Source organism: Aythya fuligula, chromosome 1 (genome assembly GCF_009819795.1).
Source record: "Aythya fuligula isolate bAytFul2 chromosome 1, bAytFul2.pri, whole genome shotgun sequence".
Taxonomy (NCBI): Eukaryota; Metazoa; Chordata; class Aves; order Anseriformes; family Anatidae; genus Aythya; species Aythya fuligula.
Window position 1 is genome coordinate 115,021,504 of NC_045559.1, and position 8,227 is coordinate 115,029,730.

Below are 8,227 nucleotides of genomic sequence, written 5' to 3' on the forward strand. Positions count from 1 at the left end.
TACAGGATGATGCCGTAGAAACTCATTTAAATAAATCTTTCTTATATTATTAGCACTAGATTAACTAAACATCTCAAAAATCTCCTTTACTTCTGAATATTGGCTTATTTTTGGAGTTCATTTAACTTGGAGAATGAAAATCGGCTAGCTCTTTTGTAATGGGAATATCTAAGGATGTTCCCATTGCCACTTCATTTCTCCTGGTGTCACGTACATAGCGGAGAGGCACCCGTGCATGACTGAAAGCAGCAAACAGCTTCACACCCCACTTGTGCCTGCAGAATGATGCTGCTTCCTTTGAGCTGCTGACTAGTTAAATTAAATCTGCTTACTGCTAACCCAAGAAAGAAAAAACTGTGGTCATTTCTGATCAGGTTCAAAGAAATGCATGTTTTGAGCTATTCATTCCTAAAACCAGCTCACCCAGTGGGGAACACGAAAGTTGACTTTACCAAAAAACGCCTCTTCACTGCCATTCCCTGCTACGTAAGCAGTCGCTGTGTGTGTGCTGGGGCACGTTTGCCTCAGAGACAACATCACATTCCCTTATCATCCAGACTGTGTCCCAAAAGACCACCCAGACCTGGGATGAGTCCGCTTGCATTGCTCTTCTTTGTCTTTAACCTTCAGGCAGAGTGTGTGCCTGCAGGCAAAAGCACTGCCAGGGTTTTATTTTCCATTAGTTGTGTTCGTCTAAATTCTCTGATTTACATTTGCCTAAGGAGGAGCTTTTTGGTTGTTTTATTTCTTTAATCACCCTCGATGAACATGTTTTTGGCACACCTGGTGTCCCATGAACAGGCAGGTAAAGGCTGGAGAAGATACCCAGAGTAGTGGGGGGTCTGCGTGGCTGCCAAGTTTGACCATCGGGCATTCACCCCAGCTCTCACCTGGCTCTCTTTTATCACGGGGTGTGTCCTGTCCATTGCTGAATAAGCTGTTTCCAGTCTGGTGAATCACCAAATCAGTGCATTTATGTGTTTGTACAGCAATAGTTTTATTGACTTCTTAAATCACACAGGTAATGGGGAGCCTTCAGATAATGCAATGATAAACACTCCAGAAGCAAAATGCTGCAGTGCTGCAATTTCAGGGTCGGAGGGGAAGAACTGGGGTCTCTTATTTAGCAAGGGACATGTGCACAGAACCAATTGCAAATGGATATACACAGGGGTGTGTTGTTCCCCCATTTATTTTAATGATGTGGGGTAGATATTTGCTCCCAGGTAAATGGCAGGGGAGAAGTCGTGCAGCCTCTCTGCTCCCTGGGGATGCCCCATCCCACATCTCACTGCCCTGCTGATAACACATACGGACTCTCTGTAGGACTGGGGAAAACTGGCACAAGTGGGGCTACACGTCTCTCCTTCACGCTGCTCAGACATCGTCTCTGCAGTCCTGCAGCAGGAAGGAGATCAAGGAGAAAGGAGGCAGGGGCTGGGCATGCTGAAGCCAGTGTTGTGGGCTGGGGGCTCTGCTCTGCCCCCTTGTAGGCTCTGACCTTCTCCTGGGAAGTCCTCGGCTCTGTCCCTGTGCTGCACATTTCCAAGTGTGTTGGTGGGATTTATGTCATTCTGGTGAGTGGCAAATCCCCTGTGACATGCAGGTCTCTGTAAGGACAAGTCTTACAGCGGTGTCCCTGTGTCCCATGACGCGATGCTGCGAGAGCTCAGAGGGCTGCTGTGAGAAGCCACTCTTGCTCCCCCCTCCAGCTCACCTATGACTCAGGCAGGGATGAGCAGCTTCAAGTCCCACTGGGGTAATTTTTAAGCCCATCTGCCTTTTTGAGGCTTTATTCTCTTCATCCATGAAGAAAGACACTTGGCAGCTCGGCTCCCTGAGGCTGAAGGACGAGGTTGGCCACTGGGGATGTGGTGGCCCCAGGAAGGACGTGAGCTTGGTGTCATGGCCAGCTCTGGGGCCGCACATGGCCCCGCTCCATACGGCAGGGGACTGGGATCTGCGGGGGGGTGGAGAAAGCAAAAGGCTTATGAGGTGAGAGGGAGGTCCTCAGAGGTAGAGAGGATCTAGGGGCATTGAGGTGGAGGTGCTATAAAAAGCAGGGATTACGGTGGTGGGGGTGGAGGTGGGGACTCAGCACCACTGAGGGGCAAGGATGGAAATCCTGGCTCCAGCCTCTCAGTGGAGAAGCAGGATGATGAAGTGAAGAAAACAGATTATAAGTAGGCCACCTGCTTTCCCTCCATGCAGCCTGTGTGGAAAAAAATAACAAACTTAATTGATTTTAGATTTTCGACAGGAAAGCCAGGTATGGAAAGTATTGCTGACCATAAAGGTCTGTCAGTATAGCACAGCCCAGCAGTTTACAACTGAGGCTTGACAAGCAGAAAGCTTCAAAAGGGATGCAAGTTGCACATATTAACTGGTAAAGGTAATTGGGCAGGGTTTGGGTTCATAACTAGACAGACCCTTGAGGAGGAGCTACCTTACACTGCAGTGTGTTGTATGGCATGGGCACTATGGCTGGCATGCATTGGCCTTCTGGGGTGGGTGAGCTGAGGTGGTAAGCAGAAAAGGCAAGCATAAATTTGCTTTTGGTGGCTTATTACTATTATAAGGCCATATTTAGCTTTATATGGTTTCCACAGGCAGAATTAAGTAATTGTGCCAAAATATTCAGTCTGTGAGGGTGAAGAAAATGCCCACAGTGAGGTGAAGTAAGATGTTTTCTGGAGAAGTTTAGCTTCCATTTTTCCACCAGCTTCAAGGGTTTCTTAAAATCAAGCTATCTCACAGCACATGGCTGTAAGTGCCCAGCAGTGGGTGCCTGTACTGAAATACATTTTGTGGCAGTTGTGTTTTACTCTGAGGCCTGTAAGCTGTGATACTGCCCCAGCCTGATGCTAGTAAAAGGGAAAGTTGCTAAAATTGTAAATAAACCTTTTTCTTTCTGCTGTTGGTGAGTGACACAAAACATTTTGTAGGGAAAGGGGACATTTTCGTTGTTATTGTTCAATTACAGCTTCAGACTCAGCTGGGAATAGTCTAGCCAGGTAGTTTTAGATGTGGATGATAAGCTGCTCTACAGATCTCTCTGGATTACCAGCAGCTCCACAGTGACACCTTACAGCTATTTTGCTGTAGTCCTTCAATATTTAAAATATATCCTGTACGCCAAAGCAAGAGAAAGCCTAGGTCTCCTGGGTGTCCCAGCATGGCCACACAGCTTCGCACGACCAGAGGAGACCCAAGCAAGGTGGGATGCGCTGCCCACCCTGCTGATGTCTGGGGGTCCCCTCCTCTGCCAAGGCAGTGGCATCTCCCCCATCACCTCTCCCCAGCTGGGACCATCCATCTCTTCTCATTAACCATTTCTGGTGGTCAAAGCACCAGACAGTTTGGCATTTATTTGTTTTTTATTTTTTAAATGGAGGCCATAGGCAAAATTTTGATGTATACTGCCATCTGCTGTGGGCTTAAAATCGTCCTGAGCATATTGCATCGGTTGCTGATGGAGGCGATGCTGCTGAGGATGTGGGTGCTCAAAGAAGTGACAGCATGACACAGCGTGACATAGTTGTATAAAAAGGAGCTAGGGCCCCTTCCACTCGACCCTCTATGCAAAACGTGTGCTTTCAGGGTAAAGGGCTGATCATAGCGTACTCAGCTTACAAAGCTTACAAAGCCCTGCAAACAACAGCAATGCCACCACACAGCAGTGGTAGAGCTGCCATGATCTGCCTGTGACCTGTATATCACCAGAGACATTGATGGATGATGCAGTGCCAAGGCTGGGTGGCCAAACTGCCAGTGCTGCAAAACCGTCCCAGTGGTGTTGGTGGCTAAAGCAGCTGACAGCAGGGCCAGCAGTGCCCAGGTCCCACCCTGCATGCAGGACCAAGGCCAAGCCACAGGGCGCTGAAGCCATCTCATAGCTTCAAGTGATGCAGCTCCTTGCCAAGGCCCTTACTGCTCTGGTGCCCTAGGAGGACAGCTTGTTCTGGGGGAACACCTGATGTAAAGGGGCAGTGAGAGGTGCTCTGCAAAGATGGGTGGAAACTGGTTATTTGCAGAATAACCGTATCTATTTTAAAATAGGCCATATTTTATTGGGGGTCCCTATCTATTTTAAAATGTACACCTCAGAAAAGAAGGCCTCATCCCCACAATTGCCCTGGGCAGCCACTTCAATTTCATTCAGCAGGACCCACTCAAGCACATCCTTTCTCAGGAGATCCACAGCCTGCCCCAGCATCCCACTAACCTCTCCTGCACCAGCTTCAGCAGGAAACAGTCCTCAAATGGTAGGTGTGCAGGGTAGGATCCCACTTGCTGCAGCTAATTTCCATTCATTTAGGCCTCTGCTAAGGAATTAAAGCAGGTTTTGTCATTAATTGTTTTCCACATGTCCACTGTGCTTTATATATTCATATTGCTCAGACTGGCAACTACCAAAGTGCTCTTTAGAAAAATGAATGAGGTTCAGAGTCAATTTTCTTTTAACCAGCAAAAATTGGTATGACTGTTTTCTGCAATACCCAGAGCTATGTTTTTACTTCTCCCACGACAAATTTTGAAGCAAAGCATTCAAAATCCTGCCTGGGTAACCAATGTCAATGCTGGGAACACAATCTTGCTGTCTTGCACTGGGACAGGAGCTGCACCAGTAAGAAAGCAAGTGGCAAAAGCAAGAAAATGAACTCAGAAGCCTCCACTCCTGTAAAATAAGTAAAAACAGAGATTAAAGGCAATGATCAAATGTGCTCTTTCATCTGAGATAAGAAACACTTCCTTCTACCTTCCCTAAAGTTAAACAGCTGAAGTAAGCTTGTTTCTTACTGTGCTCTATGTAATCACAGCTTTCTGCACCCTACAGGTGTGATACTGCTTCTCACGGGGCTGTTTGTTGAATAAAAGAAATTCCAGTTGTGTATCTTGAAATGCACTACGTTCACGGCGATACTGGAGAACGTATCCTTCACCCTTCAGTGATCGACCTAAGCCTGTCACCACAACAGCAGGTTTTACAGTGCAGCACCTAGATGGTGGATGCTAAAGACCACCAAAAATTGGATGATCCAGATCTGTTCTTTTTGTAAGTGTAGTGTGCAATTTGTGTATTTGCATTTACAGCCTTATAGGAATCTCCACAATGAGAAAGCCCCTACAAGCCCAGCTCTGCTGCATACGTCCTTCTCTGTACAGTGCTTGCTTCCTGGTGGAGGATGTGCTAGCATGTGAAAGCATGTAAAGTCTCAGAACACACTTTTGCTTACTCATACATTTGTTCTTAATTAATCTCTGTATTTTTACCCTAATTGCCTTTTTACTTAGGCATCTCAAGTGAAAAATAAAAAATCAAAAAAGAAAAAAATTCCAAACTGGCCAAGAGATTTTATTTGTATGATGTTATCAGAGCATATGGGGAAAAAAAAAAAAAAAAAAAAAAAAAAAAAAAAAAAAGTGTATATTGAAAAAAAAAACAATCTTATCAGCTTTATCTCAATTTCCAGACAATTATCATGATGACAAGAACAGGTGATGGACAAAAAAAATACTATTTTTCATGTGCTGGAAATTTCTTGGAAGTTATACACTGGATGAATTTTCTGAGAGTCTAATGCTTGTTGCTGATTGAAGTTTGCTCCACAGGTGATGCAACAGGCAGGTTGTATTTCTAAGGGATACTATGACTGTAATGTAATCCTTTCCCAGTGCATCTATTTTAACCAGTGATGGGAGCTCACAAGCTAGAAGCTGTTTCATCATCCTCTTTAATAATGTAGCAGATACACGTATACAGTCCTCTAGTATAAAGATCTTAAATATTTCCGAGGTGTTCACCATGAAACTCCTAATCAAAGTGAGTTAAATGAGAGCTGCTTTCACCCCTACCTAGTTTGGCAGGCCTCTGTGCATACACATGCAGTGTAGCTAATTATTTTCATTGAAGAGGAAGAAGAAAATACAAGGAAAAGGACGGGCATGGTCACCTACCCTCATATCACCTCTTTGAAGTTCCTTTACCGTCTACCAGTTCATTCCAGCTGTAACACTGACTACCTGTAGAGACTCCCTCATTGATCCTACCTCTCTTTGAATCGAAGAGAGACGGCAATGGCCATCTCTGCACAAAACCATTCCCACAGCAAATGTCCTAAGACCCCACATATCTTCACCTGGGTTAGTGCAAAGAAAATGCTAGTACTGTAGTTAAATTCATTTTTAAACCTCCAGCATGCTTGTTAAAAGCATGAACAGGGGGAGGAAAATCCAGCTTTATAGAGTGAGACCCACATTCTGCCTCTGCCTAAGATGCCACAGCAAGGGGAAAAACAAATCAGAAGAGAGATTTGCAGCTCTGATAGCCTAGTTTAGGTCTCCCCATCAGTAATGGTCATTGAATTAGGGGATAACGTAGCTTCTTGTCTAGAAGACTCCAGCTTTCTGTGTTTTACATTGGACTTCTCTTAAATATAAAGGAGGCTTACAATGTATGCTTACTGTGCAGTCTTTTTATGGAAACAGAAGGAGTTCAAAAGGAATTTTCAGGGACATTTTCAGAAACATGAAATTACTACACTGTGATCTGAGAGCAGTCCCCTCATCTCCAACTGCTGATAATACCAAAACATGAGCCATACTGTGGCTGTGAAAGCATTATGTCTACAAACAGTGAGCATTAAAACTCTTCCAAAAAAAAAAGCTGTTAGCTACACAAGGGTTCAACATATTTCATTTTAATGCTGTCACAGTTCTGTCAAGTTGAAATTTCCCATTTTGTTCCAACTTTCGTATCAGTTTTACAATGATGCTTCCCTCTTCTTTCCAATATGCTGTTTCTGGAAGTGTTATTCACATTGCACTGCAGTTCCTTTTGCCATGGTGAAAGGTATCAGTGCAGTGACCCGTGAGACTGAAGTGAGCATCCACAGAACAAGAGAGGTTGCCCATTCACGGTGGTTTGTCGTTCTCTCTCAATTTTGACCCCACGCTTTGCAGTCAGCATGCAGTTCTGATTTCACTAGTGCTTTCTTGCAGCGGTGATGGATGACATTTGTGATACAGATACGGAGTTAAAGGCAAATAGAACTGCCTCTAAAACCACATTTCAAGCATATCATCAGCATTTGATCAGATGATAAGATCAGTTTTGGCCGGTATTTAAAAGCTCTGACAACATTATCTGTTATTCAGCCTATCCAGCCCCTAGCACTCAATTCTACATTGATACCTTGCATCCCAGTTTTTTTTACAAAGAGCAAGTGCAAAATGATAAGACATTTTTCAAACTAACAAGAGGCTGTTGCATTAAAATGGCTTGTAAAGCAGGAAACCACAGCAGCACTTCAGATATTTTGTCCCCAAATTAAATACTTGCGTTGCTGCCATCAGTTCACCGGCACCACTGATGTCACTAGGGGGTACAAAGGGTGTGGGATCTCACTATCTATGTCTGCAGAAAAAGGGAGAGAAAACAGGGAAGGCAACTAAGTATGAGTGCCTTAGTGAGCCGTACTCCATGATGTGAGCTTGGGAGCATTCGGTGGATATTGTACTGTGTGGTACACCATAAATAGAGCAATGACTGGCTTTACAGCCTGGAAAAAACAGTAAAGAAGTTTCACTTCTTTTTAGGACTGTTCAGTAATCTCAGATTTTTTCAGTACAGTTACCATCTATATATTGCTCATTTCCAAGCCATTTACAGCAAGAGCATGCAATTTTTATGGATTTTGCTCACATGATAAAATACTAGAATCCAATGATTTTCTTTTTTCTAACAGAAGTTGAGTGTACTTGCCAAGTGTGGGCCAAAATTTCCAACTGCTCACTTCCTGTGTGCTTTATGTCTATAAAAAATCCCTGTGCAACACAGTATGGGCCTTATACATGAATACTTTCAGGAAAAAAAAAATCTTTTTGTAGTCTGGTTCTTGGAAGGGAAGTACCAAAATAGTAACAAGCAACCTGATCTGAAGTTCCTGTAGTCTTTTACCCATGGTGCTTGCAAAACTTAATTGCAGCATTCTGGGTTATCAGTCTTAGCACTTCTTCTGTGTGAAATTAGGAGGTGACAGTAAATGCTTGTGTCCATCGTGCAGAATGAAACTGCCTCTTTCATCGAAAAGAAGATGAATGTGCAACAGTTTTCATTAAGTACAGTTACCAGTACCAAAAAGAAATGGTAAAAAGTAGCCCATGAAGGTACACAGCTCAGAACAGACATCCAGATGAGTGCAGTAGGTCCTTCTGTGGGGCTGCG